Source organism: Amia ocellicauda, unplaced genomic scaffold (genome assembly GCF_036373705.1).
Source record: "Amia ocellicauda isolate fAmiCal2 unplaced genomic scaffold, fAmiCal2.hap1 HAP1_SCAFFOLD_29, whole genome shotgun sequence".
NCBI lineage: Eukaryota > Metazoa > Chordata > Actinopteri > Amiiformes > Amiidae > Amia > Amia ocellicauda.
Window position 1 is genome coordinate 1,370,291 of NW_027102854.1, and position 23,203 is coordinate 1,393,493.

The 23,203-nt window shown below is 44.5% G+C and overlaps 5 non-coding genes and 23 pseudogenes across 5 annotated transcripts; all 28 read right to left on the reverse strand.

The window, feature by feature from the left end:
- Nucleotides 1–8,994: 8,994 nt before the first annotated feature.
- LOC136728564 (uncharacterized) lies at nucleotides 8,995–9,113 on the reverse strand (annotated as a pseudogene).
- Nucleotides 9,114–9,334: 221 nt separating this feature from the next.
- On the reverse strand, nucleotides 9,335–9,453 carry LOC136728529 (uncharacterized; annotated as a pseudogene).
- A 216-nt stretch (nucleotides 9,454–9,669) lies between these two features.
- Nucleotides 9,670–9,788, reverse strand: LOC136728129 (uncharacterized; annotated as a pseudogene).
- Nucleotides 9,789–9,993: 205 nt separating this feature from the next.
- On the reverse strand, nucleotides 9,994–10,112 carry LOC136728655 (uncharacterized; annotated as a pseudogene).
- Nucleotides 10,113–10,321: 209 nt separating this feature from the next.
- LOC136727752 (uncharacterized) lies at nucleotides 10,322–10,440 on the reverse strand (annotated as a pseudogene).
- Nucleotides 10,441–10,658: 218 nt separating this feature from the next.
- Nucleotides 10,659–10,777, reverse strand: LOC136728742 (uncharacterized; annotated as a pseudogene).
- A 224-nt stretch (nucleotides 10,778–11,001) lies between these two features.
- On the reverse strand, nucleotides 11,002–11,120 carry LOC136728339 (5S ribosomal RNA). Its single transcript, XR_010808693.1, has one exon. It is a non-coding gene; the product is annotated as a 5S ribosomal RNA (ribosomal RNA).
- A 555-nt stretch (nucleotides 11,121–11,675) lies between these two features.
- Nucleotides 11,676–11,794, reverse strand: LOC136728127 (uncharacterized; annotated as a pseudogene).
- A 215-nt stretch (nucleotides 11,795–12,009) lies between these two features.
- On the reverse strand, nucleotides 12,010–12,128 carry LOC136728486 (uncharacterized; annotated as a pseudogene).
- A 210-nt stretch (nucleotides 12,129–12,338) lies between these two features.
- Nucleotides 12,339–12,457, reverse strand: LOC136728546 (uncharacterized; annotated as a pseudogene).
- Nucleotides 12,458–12,676: 219 nt separating this feature from the next.
- On the reverse strand, nucleotides 12,677–12,794 carry LOC136728342 (5S ribosomal RNA). The gene has a single exon (XR_010808696.1). It is a non-coding gene; the product is annotated as a 5S ribosomal RNA (ribosomal RNA).
- Nucleotides 12,795–13,014: 220 nt separating this feature from the next.
- Nucleotides 13,015–13,133, reverse strand: LOC136727940 (uncharacterized; annotated as a pseudogene).
- Nucleotides 13,134–13,343: 210 nt separating this feature from the next.
- Nucleotides 13,344–13,462, reverse strand: LOC136727743 (uncharacterized; annotated as a pseudogene).
- A 210-nt stretch (nucleotides 13,463–13,672) lies between these two features.
- Nucleotides 13,673–13,791, reverse strand: LOC136728641 (uncharacterized; annotated as a pseudogene).
- Nucleotides 13,792–14,017: 226 nt separating this feature from the next.
- On the reverse strand, nucleotides 14,018–14,136 carry LOC136728413 (uncharacterized; annotated as a pseudogene).
- A 210-nt stretch (nucleotides 14,137–14,346) lies between these two features.
- Nucleotides 14,347–14,465, reverse strand: LOC136728547 (uncharacterized; annotated as a pseudogene).
- Nucleotides 14,466–14,682: 217 nt separating this feature from the next.
- On the reverse strand, nucleotides 14,683–14,801 carry LOC136728645 (uncharacterized; annotated as a pseudogene).
- Nucleotides 14,802–15,020: 219 nt separating this feature from the next.
- On the reverse strand, nucleotides 15,021–15,139 carry LOC136728303 (5S ribosomal RNA). Its single transcript, XR_010808660.1, has one exon. It is a non-coding gene; the product is annotated as a 5S ribosomal RNA (ribosomal RNA).
- A 210-nt stretch (nucleotides 15,140–15,349) lies between these two features.
- LOC136727773 (uncharacterized) lies at nucleotides 15,350–15,468 on the reverse strand (annotated as a pseudogene).
- Nucleotides 15,469–15,688: 220 nt separating this feature from the next.
- On the reverse strand, nucleotides 15,689–15,807 carry LOC136728300 (5S ribosomal RNA). The gene has a single exon (XR_010808658.1). It is a non-coding gene; the product is annotated as a 5S ribosomal RNA (ribosomal RNA).
- Nucleotides 15,808–16,028: 221 nt separating this feature from the next.
- Nucleotides 16,029–16,147, reverse strand: LOC136727941 (uncharacterized; annotated as a pseudogene).
- A 210-nt stretch (nucleotides 16,148–16,357) lies between these two features.
- On the reverse strand, nucleotides 16,358–16,476 carry LOC136728725 (uncharacterized; annotated as a pseudogene).
- A 219-nt stretch (nucleotides 16,477–16,695) lies between these two features.
- On the reverse strand, nucleotides 16,696–16,814 carry LOC136728414 (uncharacterized; annotated as a pseudogene).
- A 210-nt stretch (nucleotides 16,815–17,024) lies between these two features.
- On the reverse strand, nucleotides 17,025–17,143 carry LOC136728514 (uncharacterized; annotated as a pseudogene).
- A 217-nt stretch (nucleotides 17,144–17,360) lies between these two features.
- Nucleotides 17,361–17,479, reverse strand: LOC136728453 (uncharacterized; annotated as a pseudogene).
- Nucleotides 17,480–17,698: 219 nt separating this feature from the next.
- LOC136728304 (5S ribosomal RNA) lies at nucleotides 17,699–17,817 on the reverse strand. The gene has a single exon (XR_010808661.1). It is a non-coding gene; the product is annotated as a 5S ribosomal RNA (ribosomal RNA).
- Nucleotides 17,818–18,036: 219 nt separating this feature from the next.
- LOC136727983 (uncharacterized) lies at nucleotides 18,037–18,155 on the reverse strand (annotated as a pseudogene).
- Nucleotides 18,156–18,368: 213 nt separating this feature from the next.
- Nucleotides 18,369–18,487, reverse strand: LOC136727849 (uncharacterized; annotated as a pseudogene).
- Nucleotides 18,488–23,203: the final 4,716 nt, after the last annotated feature.

The following is a 23,203-nucleotide window of genomic DNA, read 5'->3' on the forward strand; positions in this document are numbered from 1 at the left end:
TTGTAGTTAATGAATGTATTTAATCTTTGGAAAATAAGCCTTTTCATTGATCTCAATAATGATGTCCAGGTACTTCAGGAAAGCACATTTTCAAAAAATGTGTCCAGTCAATGATTTCCCCAACTAAGAACCTGCGTGGGCACTAAGACTGTCCTCCTGCGCGGCTCATGTCTTTATTGTGTCACTTCCTCCTATTGAAGTCCAATCTACACCAGTACAGGTTCAGAAGAACTGTTCCTGAATCCAGATTGAACTGATCAATAGTTAATTTCTTACCTACACATTGTATTTAGGGATCTATTTCTAGGGATTTAAAAACTCTTCATTGTGGAACTCATAGCTTCCAAATGAGCACATCGTTAATTTCCTGGAGTATCTGGTTATCTATTTATCAATATGTAAGAAACCTTCACCGAATGTTTGTGGTTGCCTCGGATTCCTATTTCTAAATTTGGCTCTAATTCCATTTCTAACATGTTACTTTTAACTTCTGTATTCGTAAGACCTATTTAAATAACTTAATTTTGTATTATTATTTCTGTTTGCAATAGCATTCTGTGTACAGTTAAATGCTGACTTTCTTGTAGGTCTGTTATTACAACATATTTAACTGGCGTTTTTTAGCTATCATTCTGTAACTATTTGTGACTTATGACTCTCTTAGTCATATTCTGGACTATACAGTACATGAAAAAGTCAAAATATGGACATTTACCTTGCGCAAACTGAAAACGTACAAACATACAAAGAGACACATATTAATTTATATCCATAGTAAATTCAGATACCATGGTTTTGGTTGGCATGTTATATTGACCTGCAGTGTCTCAAACTACCCTTATTTATTACTTATCTAGTAATTTTCCTTCAGTATCTTGAGGACTGTCATTTATACTGAAAAACATATATATATATATTTTTAATTTGTCTTCGGGGCATTCAGATTGAATTATGCCTGTTGTCTTTTCTTTCTTTTCTCTAACAAATGTTTTAAGATAGCTAGCTTTGGTTTCTCATTTCTTAATGCTTTGTATTCCTATTTTGCAAAACCGTTTTTAGGTGCTCAAGTCTATCTGAATCAAAAGTCCCATCTTCTGGAAACCTTAATTTTCTGTCACCTATTGTCCAGTCAAACGCACCGCTTCACTCCATAGTTATCATACATGTACCTTACATGTGTACCTTTAAGTGGCGGGTCGCCCGTCTTACTAGAGCTGTTCCCACACAGTAACACGTTTTCCCATTTTCTATGTATCGTTTTGTACACAACAACCAAGGCGTGCAAGCCCGCAAAATAACAATAAACGACAGGGGAGAAAACATAGCAAAAAACAAGAAAACACAAATAATACTAAATCCTATATAGGAATAACAACAAACATGCTTTTCAATGTTTGCATTTATAGAACTTGTATATAACTTAATGACTTTTCTTCATTTACCATAAACACTATAAACTTCTATAAACTATAAACACGTTATTTTATATTATCACCGGCGTATCAGATATTGAACAATTAATTAGCGCTCCTTTTTTTTTTTTTTTCTAATAGTAGGTCAAACCTACGCTGCAGTTTACAAACACACTTAAGCCTGCGGGAACCCAGACAGGAAAACACAGTCCTGTTCCTTCACAAACAAGAAGACACAGTCAAGTCTATGGTAACCCTAAGAAACCATGCTCCTCGGTTATTGGTGTCAATGGATCTCATTATCCTGAAACTTTCATGATCGAAACATGGAATACTGTTTGTCAGTTTCCATAAAACTATGCATTAAGAGTAATGCAACAGTCACTTATCATTTTGAGCAGCTGTATCAATTGATAGTTAGATCTTTGTAATGAAATGAATAGACAGTGATCTCAGATGTAATGTGTGAATTGCATTTTGAAATGGTAATACTTTGATGTTAAGTTGTGTCATTTTAGTTCAATGAACAAATGATCTGAGGTTGATGTGTATTGTATCCAAGCAATTGTAAAAAAGTGTTAGAGTTTTGAAAAATGTGCATTTTGATCATCGGGTGTGAGTTTAGTGTCTAGAGTTTTGAAAAATGACATCAAGGTTCTGAAATGAGTGCCAAAGTGATTGTAAAAAAGTGTAATATCAGGGGACAGTGGCTATTAGTGATCTGGCCTTCCGTGGCCTCTGTATTAATGTAACAGGTCACATTGTATGTGTACACTGATACTTGATAGTATAATATAGTACAAGTAAAAAACATACATAGGTATCATAGAAGTATTTTGCAGAAATGATTATGGATAGTTATCAAAATGGAGAGGAAATGCTAAATCCAGTCTCCCCAGGCTGAGCTTCTATTGCTACACCTGCTAAGTGGCTGCTGGCCCCACTATATGGATAGAGCCACACCAAGTACAAGAGTCTCCCCATTGCTATTTATATCTCCCTATCCAGTCTTCTATAGGTGTCAGGGTGGGGTGCCTATTCCCCTGCATGCTTTGAAACCTATAGCACCTGGGACGCACACTTGGGATCCGGTTCCTCTGCCCCTCACATACACATGAGGAATCCCAGGTGCTCAATACGTCATACTGTCTCTTTCATCTCATGTGTAAACTATGGACAAATACATGACTAAACGTGTTTAGTTGCTTTTCCCAGAATGCTTTGCACGATATGCAAATAACGGGGACTATGATTGGCTCCCTGACATTACCCACACTGCGACTGATGCTACCCATTTCACTACCCAACAAAGACCCATAATATGCATGTGTCTGTCTGTCTGTCTGTCAAAGTATGTGTGTCTGTGTCTGTTTGTGTGTGTTTGTGTGTCTGTCTCTGTGTGAAAATGTGCCTGTCTCTGTGTGAAAGTGAGTGTGTCTGTGTCTGTGTCTGTCTGTCTGTGAAAGTGAGTGTGTGAAAGTGTGTGTGAGTGTCTGTCTGTCTGTCTGTCTTTGAAAGTGTGTGTGAGTGTCTGTCTGTCATGTAACTTGCACATCTGTTAGGGCACCATATGCAGAGATGTACACATATTGTTCCTTTTCCATATACACTCACCTAAAGGATTATTAGGAACACCATACTAATACTGTGTTTGACCCCCTTTCGCCTTCAGAACTGCCTTAATTCTACGTGGCATTGATTCAACAAGGTGCTGAAAGCATTCTTTAGAAATGTTGGCCCATATTGATAGGATAGCATCTTGCAGTTGATGGAGATTTGTGGGATGCACATCCAGGGCACGAAGCTCCCGTTCCACCTGTAGCGTAAGGTACACTTATAAATTTCAATTAAAGAAGTGAATTTATAGTATCACCTTATCACGAATCCTGGAATCTTGTAGAACTCAATTTCTGTAATAATTGGACGCAGACACCAATTCCAAAGATATAAATTGTCAAATTTATTCAAAACAAAGACTAAATGTAGCACTACACTAATTATACAAAAGGGAAAAACTAATTAAAATTCAACTCTATATCAACAAATCAAAGACAAATCACTTCCGTGACCAAATCAAAGACCATGGGATCGCATATGATAACACAAATCGTTAAACAAAAGAGGTTATAAACACATTGACTACAATACCAGTTAGTAAGATGAAGGTGAGTCTCTTGTTAGTATTATTAGTCAGACATTAAATAACTACGCAGGTTAGTATTTATGTCAGGTAACTTCTCGTTATATATATATCAGTCTCATTAACGTTTAGGTGGAGAGAAAGATCCTATCATTACTTGTTACCACAATTTCCCTTAACTGATTATTATTCAATGATTAAGGATAGCCAGGGCCACCTATAATCTGGTGTCCATTAACTTGTGTCAATTTCAGACTAAACAGTTAAACAGGAATGAGAAGATATTTCTCGGCGTTGACAGATTTTATTTCTAAAATTATCAACAAAACAGTTTAATGCAACACACATTTATATTTAAGAAAACTAAATGATATTACACATTCTAGAGTTATGAATCACAGATTAACATTTCTAATTGATTTCTCAAATGTCATGAATCATGAACTCCAAACTGTTAAACTTATCTGAACTTCGTCGCAGAGAGGCCTCTCTGGCTTCGGGCTCAGATAACAGCACACGGCACGAGGTCTGTGTGGTTTGGAACAAAGGCAGTCCGGTTCGGCTTTGTCCAAGAACTTCCACTCAGTCGATGCACCTGGAAGTTGGGGTTTCGCGAAAGTAGAGTCGTTTCCAAACAGATTTTCCACTGGTTTGAAGGCTCCAAGGTTGTGCACAAAATCTTCTTTGTAAGCAGGTTTCCACCGTAGTTACTTGAAGACAAAGTCTTTGAGGAAAGCAGGGCCCTGTTTGTTCCAAGGGTCAAGTTTCTTAAAACTCAAATAGCTATTTAAATGACTGACACTTTCGTATTCAGTCGACTTAGTCATTTGTCCAGCTGTAAAACTCCACTGATCAGGTGGGCACAGGCGGGAAGCGCAGTCTGTACAGTTCTTTATTTAATAAAGTCCTTTAAAAGAATTCTTTGTACGGCTCAATCTCCTTCTCCCAGTTTAACTCTTCTGTTGCCGGCAAAGACTTTGTTGGTTTCTGGTTCCGGTTCGGGCAACAGAGCTACAGGTTGAGCTGTGGCAGCGAGTTACTGGTTCAGGTGAGAGAGAGAGAGAAAGAAAGGCCGTGTTTGTCCTTTATAGTCTGTCAGATCAATAGGTGATTGGTTCCTGAGTTCTTGAGATTGGATTTCGGTTTCAGCCCCCAGTGTCCTATTGGAGGGGGGCTTGATTTATGACTGATGTCAATCCATGCCATCTTTTGGAAATGCCGGTTGGCCTGGGTTCGTAGCTCTATGTCGGGATTTCGGCTCTCATCCACTTCAAAGAGTTTTTATCACCCACAGGCCCCTTTCTCCAGACATCTCATAGCAGAATAACAAACTATTTGGCCTCTTCTCGGTGCCATCCTCCCCAAAACTGTCACTTTGATGCAAACAGTTCCAAGCTGATGAGCTAAGGAAATCTGATAACTTTGGGGGGGAGAGGTCTTCTTTAGATCCGTGCTTCAGCTCAGAGCCCAAATACTCTTATCCAAATACACCCAACATAACGCTACATACCCCCTTTCTTGAATGGGACTGAGGTTGACTAGGACGTTATCCCCTTCAAGACAAAATAAGACGTTAAGCATTTATCTCAAAGTTATGTAACAGAATTCAACAGTGGACTTCACCATTCATGACCCCGAGAAATCAAAGAAAACAAACTAATAGTTCATTATTTAAGCAGAATGTATTCCAATCAAATTGACAATCCTATACTAGCACATATACAGGTTACATATTATAACACAAGTACATTAAAACAAAAAAACTATTGGTATTACTCAGTATTGAGTATGGTTACTGACGGTAACCAATAGGTGGAAGTTGATTAACAGAGGGAGGTGACTGGGAATTCAGGTGTTATTCAGGCACCTGACCTTCACTATGTCTATAATAGTTGGTAGGGACCTGGGTTCGAATGGTTGGCTTACATGGTAAGCCGGTGCCCCCTTTAGGGACATGCACAAAAAATGGTCTCATTGGGAAGTTGTACCTTGGTGGCTGTATCATATCTGTCATTCAATTCCACCGGCTTTGGTGATTCAACTTGAGCCCACAACCTGTTCAATAGATCCTGACCAATGATCAATTTCTCTGTTTCAAATTTGGAAATATAAACTGGATGAACCAACTTAATCTTCCCAAAGGTGAACTCTAACAATGCCTTTTGAGTGAGCTGTGCCTTAGTCTCTGTGTAACTTGTAATGTTCACACTACAAGCTTCCACTTTCAGTCGTTGGTCTGAGGTTTCCATAATTTGTTTCAGGTTGCCCATTGTGGTGGCAGACATTAAACAAATTTCAGCCCCAGTGTCCAACAAGGCTCCTCACTCCCACACATTCTCAATGGTCACTTCTATGTAAACTTGCTTGGCTCTGCCTCTCTGTGTCAGATCACCCAGTAACATCACCAAAGGTTCAGCTTGCCTGCAGGCAACTTCCCCCACTGGGAGGTCCCAGTGGGCTGATGTGTCAGAGAAACCCCCCTGCTGTTCCTCACATCCAATCAAAAACACAGAGGCGGGGACAGGGGGTGGTTCCAGAGCTAGTCATTCCTTAGGTGGCGAGTCCGGCCCTTTACCCTGGCTACTAACTTCCAGTTTGGGAAGAGGGGGCAAAGGGAGCAGAGCTAAGCGTAGCAGTAGCTCAGAAACTGCAACATTGCTCAGAGACTGAGTTAACCCACCTAGGCTAGGAGCAGATTTCTTTTTTTTATTGTAAGCCTGGGTGTCTTGGATTCCATCCTTGGGAGGTTCTTTCCTTCTTTGAATCTCTGTCCCCTCTAACTCCAGTGGAGAAATAGGGCTCTCAGAGCGCCTTGCCAGTACTTGGGTGCTTGAATCTTTACGATCAGAAGTGCTATTGTACTTGCTTTCCCAAGCTTTCTGTGCCATTTTTTCGAATTTCAGCTATGTTCATATACATTGCGTCTGCATGTAATATGATCATTTCCTTAATCGTTGGGAACAAATTAGCAACAAACAACCCTTTAAAGCTCACCTCTTCCTCGGCCCCGGGTCGATCTTGACCCGCAAAATAGGTTTTCCTAAGCTTTTCATAGTAATCACGGGGGGACTCATGCTTACCCTGTTTGATCTGGTGTGCGGCAGTCACTGCTGCCACTGGATCAATGAACCTGGAATAGTCCCTAACTAATGCTCTGCACAAGCGTTGAAACCTATCGCAGACCATGGACCCTTGCCTCTCCATCCAAGAATGGACTTGGCGAGAGGTAGTTTTGCGGATTAGGAGAACCTTTTCCTTCTCCGTAGCCTCAGGATAGAAACTCAAAGCATACTTAATGTCCTTAATATACGCTTCCACATTTCCTTCCTTGTCTGCTGGGTTAAAGGTTTCACAATCTTTAGCCAGTTCTCTCAACTGGCGCATGTTAACCTTTCGGTCTGGACTCTCGGGAGAGGAAGTTCGTCTGTGCGACGAGCTTCTTACCCTGGGTGGAGAAAGACTACAGGGAGGGGTACGATCAGGACGAGGCAACCCGGGGCCTAAATGTGGAGACGGTGTGCGACTCCGTGCATTGGCCGGTTCCGGCTGTTCCTTTATGCTGTCAGGTGTCAGCTTTGCAGCCCACCAAGAGGCAGCTTTCAGGGCCCCTATTTGTTGCTTGAGATGCTCATTTTCAACTTCAGTTGATTTGAGTTCTCCCCTAAGCACCTGATTTACTCTCCTCATTTCTTCACTGTCCCTTTTTAAATGTATGACCTCGCCTTCGAGTATCTCCATTTTTACAGTGCCCAAATCTTTCTCCCTGACTGTTTTGCAAAGACGCATTTCCAAAACATCCCGGTCCTTCAAAACTATCCTTTCATTTTCAACCGCTTTACATCTGTCATTTTGCAGACCTTTTACTTGGATCAGAGTTGTTTCCAATTCAACTTGACATTGTCTTAAATCATTTCCTAATTGCTCTCTCTGTTCAATTAAGTCCTCTTTTTCAGCATTCAACACAATGACTTGTTTTCCACAAGTATCTAGCTTTCCTTCAAATTCTAAAACCATTCCATGCCGTTTGGCTCTTTCTTCTTTCGCTTTAGCATACTTTTCTCCTAGCTTTTTCAGTTTTTCAAACTTGCTTATGATCCAGTTCACTACCCTTGAGCTCGCAAGCGCTAAGCTAGCCATAACTTTCATCACCTCTATCGACTCTTTTTCGAGTTGCGTCGTAGTGTCGTTTACCAACTGAGTTCAACGCGACTCTACTTCAAAGTCCAAACTGCCTAGGCGTCCAAGGAATTCAGGAATCTCTGTTCCTGGTACCTTAACAATCAATGCTTCACATGGGGACATTTGGGTAATCATTGTTTTGGCTATTCAGTAACAACCCAACAGAACAGTACTCGATTAATCACCTAATGACTCTAATGCCAACGCTTAGGATATCAACAATTTATCACAAGTAACTAAAACAGACTTAATCTTTTGTGACTTTGGATTTATGACTGATGTCAATCCATGCCATCTTTTGGAAATGCCGGTTGGCCTGGGTTCGTAGCTCTATGTCGGGATTTCGGCTCTCATCCACTTCAAAGAGTTTTTATCACCTACAGGCCCCTTTCTCCAGACATCTCATAGCAGAATTCCAAACTATTTGGCCTCTTCTCGGTGCCATCCTCCCCAAAACTGTCACTTTGATGCAAACCAGTTCCAAGCTGATGAGCTAAGGAAATCTGATAACTTTGGGGGGGGAGAGGTCTTCTTTAGATCAGTGCTTCAGCTCAGAGCCCAAATGCTCTTATCCAAATACACCCAACATAACGCTACATATGTATGTATGTATGTATATATGTGTAGAAGGAAAATTAGAAATTATTTTCTTACACCTGTTTTTCTCTCTTGTATACTTAAGAAAGATACGGTCAAGCTAGAAGGTCAGCCCAGAAGATAGTTTGATTTCTGTTTGTTATTTACGATGAGAACCTTGGAGACATTGTCAAACGGTATGACCTACGTGCCTGTTCCCTAAAACCATGTGTTGACCTATGAACTCTGTTCTATAATGATATATGTTCTGCTTAGTTAGCCTTTAAGATAACATAGTAATGACTTTCTAGCATGTATGGATGTATGTATGTATGTATATATATATATATATATATATATATATGTATGTATGTATGTCCAATTGCTTTGACAATACAAATGAATTGAATTGAGAGGAAGAGAGAGAGAGAGAGAGAGAGAGAGAGAAAGAGAGAGAGAGAGACAGACAGACAGACAGACAGCTCAGCGATGACATCACGAGCCTCTCTCAGCTGACTGCTATGACATCACAGAGCACGTACATTCCGTTGCTTGTCGTCTGTCAACCACTCAGTCACTGCTAGCCAGACTGTCCCTAAGACAAAGTGTACAATACTTCAATTATATCTCCTCCAGACAGATAAAGAGTATTAAGAGCTACGATGAAGTTACCCAGGAGACGTAAAAAGCTTGCATCACCTGGTATTTCCTGGAGGTCACCCATCCAAGTACTAACCAGGCCCTGGCCCGTTTAGTTTCCAAGGTCTGACGAGATCGGGCACGTTCAGGACGGTGTGGCCGCAAGCCGAGATGCCTGGCTGCATGATGTCTCTTAAAGGCTGGCGGGTATTGACGGAATTTCCAGCAAAAAATAAAAAATAAAAAAATAAAAAAATGGAGGGAAAAATAACAGTGCAGGAAAGGGTGTTGAAAGTAGCCGGGAACGTGTACAATTCTTCAATTATATCTCCTCCAGACAGAAAGAGAGTATTAAGATCTACGATGATGTCACCCAGGAGACGTATAAAGCTTGCAGCACCTGGTATTTCCAGGAGGTCACCCATCCAAGTACTGACCAGGCCCTGCCCTGTTTAGCTTCCGAGATCTGAGGAGATCGGTCGCGTTCAGGACGGCGTGTCCGCAAGCCGAGAGGCCTGGCAGCATGATGTCTCTTAAAGGCGGGCGGGTTTTGACGGACCTTCCAGCAAAAAAAAAAAGAAAAAAGAAAACTGGAGGGAAAAATATCAGTGCAGCAAAGGGTGTTGAAAGTTGCCGGGTACGTGTACATTTCTTCAATTGTATCTTCTCCTGACAGAAAGAGAGTATTAAGAGCTACGATGAAGTTACCCAGGAGACGTAAAAAGCTTGCAGTACCTAGTTTTTCCAGGAGGTCACCAATCCAAATACTGACCAGGTCCTGCCGCGTTTTGCTTCCTAGATCTGACAAGATCGGGCGCGTTCAGGACGGTGTGGCCGCAAGCCAAAAAGCCTGGCTGCATGATGTCTCTTAAAGGCTGGCGGGTATTGACGGAACTTCCACCAAAAAAAAGAAAAATGGAGGGAAAAATACCAGTGCAGCAAATGGTGTTGAATGTAGCCGGGTACGTGTACAAATCCTCAATTATAACACCTCCAGACAGAAAGAGAGTATCAAGAGCTACAATGAAGTTACTCAGGAGACTAAAAAGCTTGCAGCACCAGGTATTTCCAGGAGGTCTCCCATCCAAGTACTGACCAGGCCCTGCCCCGTTTAGCTTCTGAGATCTGACAAGATCAGGCACGTTCAGGTCAGTGTGGCTGCAAGTCGAGATCCTGGCTGCATGATGTCTCTTAAAGGCTGGCGGGTATTGACGGAACTGCCAGCAAAAAAAAAAAAGAAAAATAGAGGGAAAAATACCAGTGCAGCAAAGGCTGATGAAAGTAGCCGGGTACGTGTACAATTCCTCAATTATAACACCTCCAGACAGATAGAGAGTATTAAGAGCTACGATTAAGTTTCCCAGGAGATGTAAAAAGCTTGCAGCACCAGGTATTTCCTGGAGGTCTCCCATCCAAGTACTGATCAGGCCCTGCCCCGTTTAGATTCCGAGATCTAACGAGATCAGGCGCGTTCAGGACAATGTGGCCGCAAGCCAAGAGGCCTGGCTGCATGATGTCTCTTAAAGGCTGGCGGGTATTGACGGAACTTCCAGCAAAAAAAAAAAAAAAAAAAAGAAAAATGGAGGGAAAAATATCAGTGCAGCAAAGGCTGTTGAAAGTAGCCGGGTACGTGTACAATTCTTCAATTATATCTCCTCCAGACAGAAAGAGAGAATTAAGAGCTACGATGAAGTTACCCAGGAGACGTAAAAAGTTTGCAGCACCTCGTATTTCCAGATGGTCACCCATAAAAGTACTGACCAGGCCCTGCCCCGTTTAAATTCCGAGATCTGACGAGATCGGGCGCGTTCAGGACGGTGTGGCCGCAAGCCGAGAGGCCTGGCTGCATGATGTCTCTTAATGGCTGGCGGGTATTGACGGAACTTCCAGCAAAAAAAAAAAAAAAAAAAAGAAAATGAATAATGGAGGGAAAAATATCAGTGCAGTAATGGGTTTTGAAAGTAGCCGGGTACGTGTACAATTCTTCAATTATATCTCCTCCAGACAGAAAGAGAGTATTAAGAGCTACGATGAAGTTACCCAGGAGACGTAAAAAGCTTGCAGCACCTGGCATTTCCAGGAGGTCACCCATCCAAGTACTGACCAGGCCCTGCCCCGTTTAAATTCCGAGATCTTACGAGATCGGGCGCGTTCAGGACGGTGTGGCCGCAAGCCGAGAGGCCTGGCTGCATGATGTCTCTTAAAGGTTGGCGGGTATTGACGGAACTTCCAGCAAAAAAAAAAAAAAAAAAGAAAAATGGATGGAAAAATATCAGTGCAGCAAATGGTGTTGGCAGTAGCTGGGTACGTGTACAATACTTCAATTATATCTCCTCCAGACAGATAGAGAGTATTAAGAGCTACGATAAAGTTACCCAGGAGATGTAAAAGCTTGCAGCACCACGTATTTCCAGGAGGTCTCACATTCATGTTCTGACCAGGTCCTGCCCCGTTTAGCTTCTGAGATCTGACGAGATTGGGCGCATTCAGGACGGTGTGGCCGAAAGCCGAGAGGCCCGGCTGCATGATGTCTCTTTAAGGCTGGCGGGTATTGACGGAACTTCCAGCAAAAAATAAAAAATAAATAAATAGAAAAATGGAGGGAAAAATATCAGTGCAGGACAGGGTGTTGAAAGTTGCCGTGTACATGTACAATTCTTCAATTATATCTCCTCCAGACTGAATGAGAGTATTAAGAGCTACGCTGAAGTTACCCAGGAGATGTAAAAAGCTTTCAGCACCTGGTATTTCCAGGAGGTCACCCATCCAATTACTGACCAGGCCCTGCCCAGTTTTTCTTCCGAGATCTGACGAGATCTTGCGTCTTCAGGACGGTGTGGCCTCAAGCCAAGAGGCCTGGCTGCATGATGTCTCTTAAAGGCTGGAGGGTATTGATGGAACTTCCAGCAAAAAACAAAAGAAAAAAGAAAAATGGAGGGAAAAATATCAGTGCAGCATAGCGTGTTGAAGGTAGCCGGGTACGTGTACAATTCTTCAATTATATCTCCTCCAGACAGATAGAGAGTATTAAGAGCTACGATAAAGTTACCCAGGAGACGTAAAAGCTTGCAGCACCAGGTATTTCCAGGAGGTCTCACATTCAAGTACTGACCAGGTCCTGCCCCGTTTAGCTTCCGAGATCTGACGAGATCGGGCGCGTTCAGGACGGTGTGGCCGCAAGCCGAGATGTCTGGCTGCATGATGTCTCTTAAAGGCTGGCGGGTATTGACGGAACTGCCAGCAAAAAAAAAAAAGAAAAATAGAGGGAAATATACCAGTGCAGCAAAGGGTGTTGAAAGTAGCCGGGTACGTGTACAATTCTTCAATTATATCTCCTGGAGACAGAAAGAGAGTATTAAGAGCTACGATGAAGTTACCCAGGAGACGTAAAAAGCTTGCAGCACCTGTTATTTCTAGGAGGTCTCCCATCCAAGTACTGACCAGGCCCTGCCCCGTTTAGCTTCCGAGATCTGACGAGATCGGGCGCATTCAGGACGTTGTGGCCACAAGCCGAAAGGCCTGGCTGCATGATGTCTCTTAAAGGTTGGCGGGTATTGACGGAACTTCCAGCAAAAAAAAAAAAAAAAAAATAGAAAAATGAAGGGAAAAATATCAGTGCAGGAAAGGGTGTTGAAAGTAGCCGGGTACGTGTACAATTCTTCAATTATATCTCCTGCAGACTGAAAGAGAGTATTAAGAGCTATGATGAAGTTACCCAGGAGACGTAAAAAGCTTGCAGCACCTGGTATTTCCAGGAGGTCACCCATCCAAGTACTGACCAGGCCCTGCCCCTTTAGCTTCCGAGATCTGATGAGATCGGGCGCGTTCAGGACGGTGTGGCCGCAAGCCAAGAGGCCTGGCTGCATGATGTCTCTTAAAGGCTGGCGGGTATTGACGGAACTTCCAGCAAAAAAAAAAAAAAAAAAAAATGGAAAATGGAGGGAAAAATATCAGTGCAGCAAAGGCTGTTGAAAGTAGCCGGGTACGTGTACAATACTTCAATTATATCTCCTCCAGACAGATAGAGAGTATTAAGAGCTACGATGAAGTTACCCAGGAGATGTAAAAAGCTTGCAGCACCTGGTATTTCCAGGAGGTCACCCATCCAATTACTGACCAGGCCCTGCCCAGTTTTTCTTCCGAGATCTGACGAGATCTTGCGTCTTCAGGACGGTGTGGCCTCAAGCCAAGAGGCCTGGCTGCATGATGTCTCTTAAAGGCTGGCGGGTATCAACGGAACTGCCAGCAAAAAAAAAAAAGAAAAATAGAGGGAAAAATACCAGTGCAGCAAAGGGTTTTGAAAGTAGCCGGGTACGTGTACAATTCTTCAATTATATATTCTCCAGACAGAAAGAGAGTATTAAGAGCTACGATGAAGTTTCCCAGGAGACGTAAAAAGTTGGCAGCACCTAATATTTCCAGAAGATCTCCCATCCAAGTACTGACCAGGTCCTGCCCCGTTTAGCTTCCGAGATCTGACGAGATCGGGCGCGTTCAGGATGGTGTGGCCGCAAGCCGAGACGCCTGGCTGCAAGATGTCTCTTAAAGGCTGGCGGGTATTGACGGAACTGCCAGCAAAAAAAAAAAAAAAAAATAGAGGGAAAATTACCAGTGCAGCAAAGGCTGATGAAAGTAGCCGGGTACGTGTACAATTTCTCAATTATAACACCTCCAGACAGATAGAGAGTATTAAGAGCTACGATGAAGTTTCCCAGGAGACGTATAAAGCTTGCAGCACCAGGTATTTCCTGGAGGTCTCCCATCCAAGTACTGATCAGGCCCTGCCCCGTTTAGCTTCCGAGATCTAACGAGATCAGGCGCGTTCAGGACAATGTAGCCGCAAGCCGAGAGGCCTGGCTGCATGATGTCTCTTAATGGCTGGCGGGTATTGACGGAACTTCCAGCAAAAAAAAAAAAAAAAAAAAAAGAAAAAGAAAAATGGAGGGAAAAATATCAGTGCAGTAATGGGTTTTGAAAGTAGCCGGGTACGTGTACAATTCTTCAATTATATCTCCTCCAGACAGAAAGAGAGTATTAAGAGCTACGATGAAGTTACCCAGGAGACGTAAAAAGCTTGCAGCACCTGGCATTTCCAGGAGGTCACCCATCCAAGTACTGACCAGGCCCTGCCCCGTTTAAATTCCAAGATCTGATGAGATCGGGGGCGTTCAGGACGGTGTGGCTGCAAGCCAAGAGGCCGGGCTGCATGATGTCTATTAATGGTTGGCGGGTTTTGACGGAACATCCAGCAAAAAAAAAAAAGAGAAATGGAGGGAGAAATACCAGTGCAGCAAAGGGTGTTGAAAGTAGCCGGGTACGTGTACAATTCTTCAATTATATCTCCTGCAGACAGAAAGAGAGTATTAAGAGCTACGATGAAGTAACCCAGGAGACGTAAAAAGCTTGCAGCACCTGGTATTTCTAGGAGGTCAGCCATCCAAGTACTGACCAGACCCTGCCCCGTTTAGCTTCCGAGATCTTACGAGATCGGGCGCATTCAGGACGGTGTGGCCACAAGCCGAGAGGCCTGGCTGCATGATGTCTCTTAAAGGTTGGCGGGTATTGACGGAACTTCCAGCAAAAAAAAAAAAAAAAAAAGAAAAATGGATGGAAAAATATCAGTGCAGCAAAGGGTGTTGACAGTAGCTGGGTACGTGTACAATACTTCAATTATGTCTCCTCCAGACAGAAAGAGAGTATTAAGAGCTACGATGAAGTTACCCAGGAGACGTAAAAAGCTTGCAGCACCTGGTATTTCTAGGAGGTCAGCCATCCAAGTACTGACCAGGCCCTGCCCCGTTTAGCTTCCGAGATATGATGAGATCAGGCGCGTTCAGGACGGTGTGGCCGCAAGCCAAGAGACCTGGCTGCATGATGTCTCTTAAAGGCTGGCAAGTATTGACGGAACTTCCAGCAAAAAAAAAAAAAAAAAAAATAGAAAAATGGAGGGAAAAATATCAGTGCAGCAAAGGGTGTTGAAAGTAGCCGGATACGTGTACAATTCTTCAATTATATCTCCTCCAGACAGAAAGAGAGAATTAAGAGCTACGATAAAGTTACCCAGGAGACGTAAAAGCTTGCAGCACCAGGTATTTCCAGGAGGTCTCCCATCCAAGTACTGACCAGGCCCTGCCCCGTTTAGCTTCCGAGATCTTACAAGATCGGGCGCGTTCAGGACGGTGTGGCCGCAAGCCGAGAGGCCTGGCTGCATGATGTCTCTTAAAGGCTGGCGGGTATTGACGGAACTGCCAGCAAAAAAAAAAAAGAAAAATAGAGGGAAATATACCAGTGCAGCAAAGGGTGTTGAAAGTAGCCGGGTACGTGTACAATTCTTCAATTATATCTCCTGGAGACAGAAAGAGAGTATTAAGAGCTACGATGAAGTTACCCAGGAGACGTAAAAAGCTTGCAGCACCAGGTATTTCAAGGAGGTCACCCATCCAAGTACTGACCAGGCCCTGCCACTTTTACCTTCCGAGATTTGACGAGATCGGGCGCGTTCAGGACGGTGTGGCCGCAAGCCAAGAGGCCTGGCTGCATGATGTCTCTTAAAGGCTGGCGGGTATTGACGGAACTTTTAGCAAAAAAAAAAAAAAAAAAAAAAGGAAAATGGAGGGAAAAATATCAGTGCAGCAAAGGCTGTTGAAAGTAGCCGGGTACGTGTACAATACTTCAATTATATCTCCTCCAGACAGATAGAGAGTATTAAGAGCTACGATGAAGTTTCCCAGGAGACGTAAAAAGCTTGCACCACCAGGTATTTCCAGGTGGTCTCCCATCCAAGTACTGACCAGGCCCTGCCCCGTTTAGCTTCCGAGATCTGACGAGATCGGGCGTGTTCAGGACGGTGTGGCCGCAAGCCAAGAGGCCTGGCTGCATGATGTCTCTTAAAGGCTGGCGGGTATTGACGGAACTTCCAGCAAAAAATAAAAAATAAATAAATTGAAAAATGGAGGGAAAAATATCAGTGCAGGACAGGGTGTTGAAAGTAGCCGGGTACATGTACAATTCTTCAATTATATCTCCTCCAGACTGAATGAGAGTATTAAGAGCTACGCTGAAGTTACCCAGGAGATGTAAAAAGCTTGCAGCACCTGGTATTTCCAGGAGGTCACCCATCCAATTACTGACCAGGCCCTGCCCAGTTTTTCTTCCGAGATCTGACGAGATCTTGCGTCTTCAGGACGGTGTGGCCTCAAGCCAAGAGGCCTCGCTGCATGATGTCTCTTAAAGGCTGGCGGGTATCAACGGAACTGCCAGCAAAAAAAAAAAAGAAAAATAGAGGGAAAAATACCAGTGCAGCAAAGGGTTTTGAAAGTAGCCGGGTACGTGTACAATTTCTCAATTATAACACCTCCAGACAGATAGAGAGTATTAAGAGCTACGATGAAGTTTCCCAGGAGACGTAAAAAGCTTGCAGCACCAGGTATTTCCTGGAGGTCTCCCATCCAAGTACTGATCAGGCCCTGCGCCGTTTAGCTTCCGAGATCTGACGAGATCAGGCGCGTTCAGGACAATGTGGCCGCAAGCCAAGAGGCCTGGCTGCATGATGTCTCTTAAAGGCTGGCGGGTATTGACGGAACTTCCAGCAAAAAAAAAAAAAAAAAAAAAGAAAAATGGAGGGAAAAATATCAGTGCAGCAAAGGCTGTTGAAAGTAGCCGGGTACGTGTACAATTCTTCAATTATATCTCCTCCAGACAGAAAGAAAGTATTAAGAGCTACGATGAAGTTACCCAGGAGACGTAAAAAGCTTGCAGCACCTGGCATTTCCAGGAGGTCACCCATCCAAGTACTGACCAGGCCCTGCCCCGTTTAAATTCCAAGATCTGATGAGATCGGGGGCGTTCAGGACGGTGTGGCTGCAAGCCAAGAGGCCGGGCTGCATGATGTCTATTAATGGCTGGTGGGTTTTGACGGAACATCCAGCAAAAAAAAAAAAGAGAAATGGAAGGAGAAATACCAGTGCAGCAAAGGGTGTTGAAAGTAGCCGGGTACGTGTACAATTCTTCAATTATATCTCCTGCAGACAGAAAGAGAGTATTAAGAGCTACGATGAAGTAACCCAGGAGACGTAAAAAGCTTGCAGCACCTGGTATTTCTAGGAGGTCAGCCATCCAAGTACTGACCAGACCCTGCCCCGTTTAGCTTCCGAGATCTTACGAGATCGGGCGCATTCAGGACGGTGTGGCTGCAAGCCAAGAGGCCTGGCTGCATGATGTCTCTTAAAGGTTGGCGGGTATTGACGGAACTTCCAGCAAAAAAAAAAAAAAAAAAAGAAAAATGGATGGAAAAATATCAGTGCAGCAAAGGGTGTTGACAGTAGCTGGGTACGTGTACAAAACTTCAATTATGTCTCCTGCAGACAGAAAGAGAGTATTAAGAGCTACGATGAAGTTACCCAGGAGACGTAAAAAGCTTGCAGCACCTGGTATTTCTAGGAGGTCTCCCATCCAAATACTCACCAGGCCCTGCCCCGTTTAGCTTCCGAGATATGATGAGATCAGGCGCGTTCAGGACGGTGTGGCCGCAAGCCAAGAGACCTGGCTGCATGATGTCTCTTAAAGGCTGGTAAGTATTGACGGAACTTCCAGCAAAAAAAAAAAAAAAAAAAATAGAAAAATGGAGGGAAAAATATCAGTGCAGCAAAGGGTGTTGAAAGTAGCCGGGTACGTGTACAATTCTTCAATTATATCTCCTCCAGACAGAAAGAGAGAATTAAGAGCTACGATAAAGTTACCCAGGAGACGTAAAAGCTTGCAGCACCAGGTATTTCCAGGAGGTCTCCCATCCAAGTACTGACCAGGCCCTGCCCCGTTTAGCTTCCGAGATCTTACAAGATCGGGCGCGTTCAGGACGGTGTGGCCGCAAGCCGAGAGACCTGGCTGCATGATGTCTCTTAAAGGTTGGCGGGTATTGACGGAACTTCCAGCAAAAAAAAAAAAAAAAAAATAGAAAAATGGAGGGAAAAATATCAGTGCAGGAAAGGGTGTTGAAAGTAGCCGGGTACGTGTACAATTCTTCAATTATATCTCCTAGAGACAGAAAGAGAGTATTAAGAGCTACGATGAAGTTACCCAGGAGACGTAAAAAGCTTGCAGCACCTGGTATTTCTAGGAGGTCTCCCATCCAAGTACTGACCAGGCCCTGCCCCGTTGAGCTTCCAAGATCTGACGAGATCGGGCGAGTTCAGGATGTAGTGGCCACAAGCCGAAAGGCCTGGCTGCATGATGTCTCTTAAAGGTTGGCGGGTATTGACAGAACTTCAAGCAAAAAAAAAAAAAAAAAAAAAATGGATGGAAAAATATCAGTGCAGCAAAGGGTGTTGACAGTAGCTGGGTACGTGTACAATACTTCAATTATATCTCCTCCAGACAGATAGAGAGTATTAAGAGTTACGATAAAGTTACCCTGGAGACGTAAAAGCTTGCAGCACGAGGTATTTCCAGGAGGTCTCACATTCATGTACTGACCAGGTCCTGCCCCGTTTAGCTTCCGAGATCTGACGAGATCGGGCGCGTTCAGGATGGTGTGGCCGCAAGCCGAGAGGCCTGGCTGCATGATGTCTCTTAAAGGCTGGCGGGTATTGACGGAACTGCCAGCAAAAAAAAAAAAGAAAAATAGAGGGAAAAATACCAGTGCAGCAAAGGGTGTTGAAAGTAGCCGGGTACGTGTACAATTCTTCAATTATATCTTCTCCAGACAGAAAGAGAGTATTAAGAGCTACGATGAACTCACCTAAAGGATTATTAGGAACACCATTCTAATACTGTGTTTGACCCCCTTTCGCCTTCAGAACTGCTTTAATTCTACGTGGCATTGCTTCAACAAGGTGCTGAAAGCATTCTTTAGAAATGTTGGCCCATATTGATAGGATAGCATCTTGCAGTTGATGGAGATTTGTGGGATGCACATCCAGGGCACGAAGCTCCCGTTCCACCACATCCCAAAGATGCTCTATTGGGTTGAGATCTGGTGACTGTGGGGGCCAGTTTAGTACAGTGAACTCATTGTCATGTTCAAGAAACCAATTTGAAATGATTCGACCTTTGTGACATGGTGCATTATCCTGCTGGAAGTAGCCATCAGAGGATGGGTACATGGTGGTCAAAAAGGGATGGACATGGTCAGAAACAATGCTCAGGTAGGCCGTAGCATTTAAACGATGCCCAATTGGCACTAAGGGGCCTAAAGTGTGCCAAGAAGACATCCCCCACACCATTACACCACCACCACCAGCCTGCACAGTGGTAACAAGACATGATGGATCCATGTTCTCATTCTGTTTACGCCAAATTCTGACTCTACCATCTGAATGTCTCACCTCTTTTTCCTATTTGTAGTGGAGATGAGTGGTACCCGGTGGGGTCTTCTGCTGTTGTAGCCCATCTGCCTCAAGGTTGTACGTGTTGTGGCTTCACAAATGCTTTGCTGCATACCTTGTTTGTAACGAGTGGTTATTTCAGTCAAAGTTGCTCTTCTATCAGCTTGAATCAGTCGGCCCATTCTCCTCTGACCTCTAGCATCAACAAGGCATTTTCGCCCACAGGACTGCCGCATACTGGATGTTTTTCCCTTTTCACACCATTCTTTGTAAACCCTAGAAATGGTTGTGCGTGAAAATCCCAGTAACTGAGCAGATTGTGAAATACTCAGACCGGCCCGTCTGGCACCAACAACCATGCCACGCTCAAAATTGCTTAAATCACCTTTCATTCCCATTCAGACATTCAGTTTGGAGTTCAGGAGATTGTCTTGACCAGGACCACACCCCTAAATGCATTGAAGCAACTGCCATGTGATTGGTTGATTAGATAATTGCATTAATGAGAAATTGAACAGGTGTTCCTAATAATCCTTTAGGTGAGTGTATATGTATGTATGTGTATGTATGTCCAATTGCTTTGACAATACAAATGAAATGAATTGAGAGAGAGAGAGAGAGAGAGAGAGAGAGAGAGAGAGGAATATGAGCTCCTTAAAAACATTTGTTTTTATACATAAGCGGATTTAATTTGTGATTTACAAATGAATATATAGCACTATAAACATACACAGAAGACATGGAATAGAAATTCAGAAGAAAAAGTATTCAAAAAATAATAATTTTAAGAGAAACACAAAAAGAAGAAAGCAGAGAGACAGTTCAGGAAGAAAAGTCAGAAAAGAAAAGCTGAAGACAAGAATTGGAGGTAAGAGACAAATATTTAAACAAAAAAATATGTGTTAATAAAATAAATAAGCATTCTCAGTAGTTGACTCAGCCAATGAAAATGCAGAGCTCCGATTTGAATAGAGTGACAGTAGGAGAGAGCCCAACTGCCACTGAGACTGATAGATATCTATCGAACAGCAGTCTGACTGCAGAGCTGCCTTTTGAAATCCGATACCCTGAAGACATTCGCTCTGCACAGGCTAAGAAGGACTACAAACAAGCTGTGATGAGAGCATCTCCTTAGACCCTCATCCTAGACTACACCGGTAAAGGAGAAAACAGGGTCAAGAACAATCTACTGTTCTACACCGCCTTTCACAAAACCCTGTGCCAGACATACCCCAATAACAACAAGAGGGGCATTAGCAGAGGCAGGCAGATCTCAGTGCTGGTAGAGAAAGACACAGACAGTGTGATGCTCACTTTTAATGTATACCACAACGGGACCATCATGGTGCAGGGCAGCGAGAGCAGCCTGGACCAATTAGCTCTCGGCTTCCACACCTCAAAGCAGCAGACTGAGGTAGAGAAACAAGAGCCAGAGCCGGCCACCCTGCAGTCTGCCCCCAGCCACACGGAGCCAGACAGTGCCCCATCTCCCACAGACTGCCCCCCTGTCTCCCCAAAACTCTCCAGCAACATTAAAACACTAAAGGAATGCCTATCAGTGCTGGAGCTGGAGTTTGCGGAGTTCAGGGAGCAGACCTTGAGCACCCTGGCCCAGACCTCCTTGTGCGATCAGCTCCGGGATGAGATGCACAGACTAAAGATGCAGCACAAGGCTGAGATCCATGAGCTGAGAGCAGCAGTGAGAGACCTGGAGGAGCAGAGCCAAACCCTGAGGACGGAGCTGCGCAGAGCGAGGGAGGAGCTGACCAGGACACCCCAGCACAGCCAGCTAAGGAGCCTGCAGAGCCAGCAGAGCCAGCTGGAGGAGCTAAGAGAGGAGCTACACATCACTGGAGCACAGAGACTGCACTGCACTGACCCCACAACACCTCCAACCCCTGACGCACCCACTGATCCACCCACACTCCCCACCACTCCTGACACACCCACTATCACCAGACCTGCCACTAATACACAACCCCCTGAAACGCCACTCCCCCAAAACACACCCGCTGCCCCCACCACTCCCGACGCAAACCCGGAGTGGCAGGTCAACGCAGAGGTGGTCATTCTGAGCGAATCCAATGGGAAGTTCCTGGTTGAGAGGCGCCTCTTCCCTGGGCGAAAAGTGAAAAAGCTTTGGTGCTCCACAGCACAGAGAGCCCTGGAGCTGCTCTCCAAGAGGAGGCTTTGCCAAGTCAAACACATCCTCATCCACACCGGCACTAACGACCTGAGTGCCCGCAGGGGCGATGTGGCCTCAGCCCTGAGACAGGTAGCAACGAAAGCCACAGAGGAATTCCCAACTGCCAAAATTTCCATCTCCACACTGCTGCCCCACACAGACGTGCCCCTGCACATCATCCAGGCCATCAACGCAGAAGTGTCCCGAAGATGTGCCCTCCTCCCCAACGTCCACCTGGCACACCACTGAGACATCCAGCCACATCACCTGTATGACCACGTCCACCTCAACAAGACGGGTGTGAGGATCATCTCAAAGGTCCTCAAGGACACAACCCTGGGCCGAAACCCCACACACCCCCACCTCGAGACCAGGAGCAAACCCCCCAGCCCCCGGCCACATCCCCAGCCACCAGCTCCACCCCAGCCCCAGCCCCTGAGACCCCGCGGCCCCATTCCCCACCCCCCCATCCCCAGAGGGCCCGTCCAGCACAGCAGAGCGGACAGCCGGGGACCAGCACAGCCACACAGCCACGCAGCAGCGGCTTCCAGAGCCTGGAGGCCCGATGCTGCCCAGCTGGCCCAGATAAGGCAACTCCTCAGTGTCATCTGTACCACACTGCTGAGTTAACTGAGCCTCAACACACATATATATGGTTGTGGAGATGGAGAGTAAGAAAAAATGTGATTTAATTATTCTGATATTTTGATGCAAAGATAAAATCTTTGAGTGATTATTATGTATATCCATATATAATTATTAATAGTAATATAATATCAGTTGTAGACCACAAATTAAACTTTCTTATGTAGAAGAGACAAGTATAATAAAATATATTAACATGTCCTTTAAAATAAGCAGTTGGAATATGCAGGGTTTACGCTCCTCAACTTTTGGAATGAAGAGCACAGGCCCTGAACTGATCAACACTGTAAATAGTTCAGATGTTTTCATTCTTGTAGAGACTTGGTGCTGTGCAGATATGTCTATACACTGGATGGATACAATGGATACAGGGAGCTGATTGTGCCCTCCTATAAAAAACCCAAAGTCAGGTGTGGCAGGGCCTCGTGGGGGATTATCGTGTGGTACAGGGAGGAGCTCCGAGCAGCCCTATGCCCAGTACAGAGAGGAGACACACACCTGTGGATGAAAATCAGAAAAGACACCCTACAAAATAACACAGATATATACCTATGTGCAATTTATATGCCACCCGCAGACTCCCCCTACTATAATGAGGAAGGCTTTCATGAGCTTCAAAACGAAATCTGCCACTTCCAGACCCTGGGCTCTGTACTGCTGTGTGGCGATCTCAATGCCAGGACTGGCAGAGAGATGGACTACATCAATACAGAGGGGAACACACACCTGTTCGGAGACTCCCCGCTGTGCCACACACACACCTCCACACTGACACAGCCACGACAGCGTGGTAAACAAGAGCAGGAAGCAGGTAGTGCGCCTATGTAAAAGCCTGGGTCTATATATCATCAATGGCAGGACCAGGGGGTACTCTCTGGGGAGATTCACATACTGCTCGGCTCTGGGAAGCAGTGTGGTGGACTACGCCATAACTGACCTGGACCCACAAGCCAACAATGCGTTTATAGTCAGACAACAATCTCCACTATCAGACCACAGCCAAATAACACTTTACCTAAAAAGATCAGCGCAGCCACAAGTCAGAGCCAAACTTCCCACAAAACTGGTCTCCCTGCCACCCAGTTAGAGATGGTCAGAGCCCAGC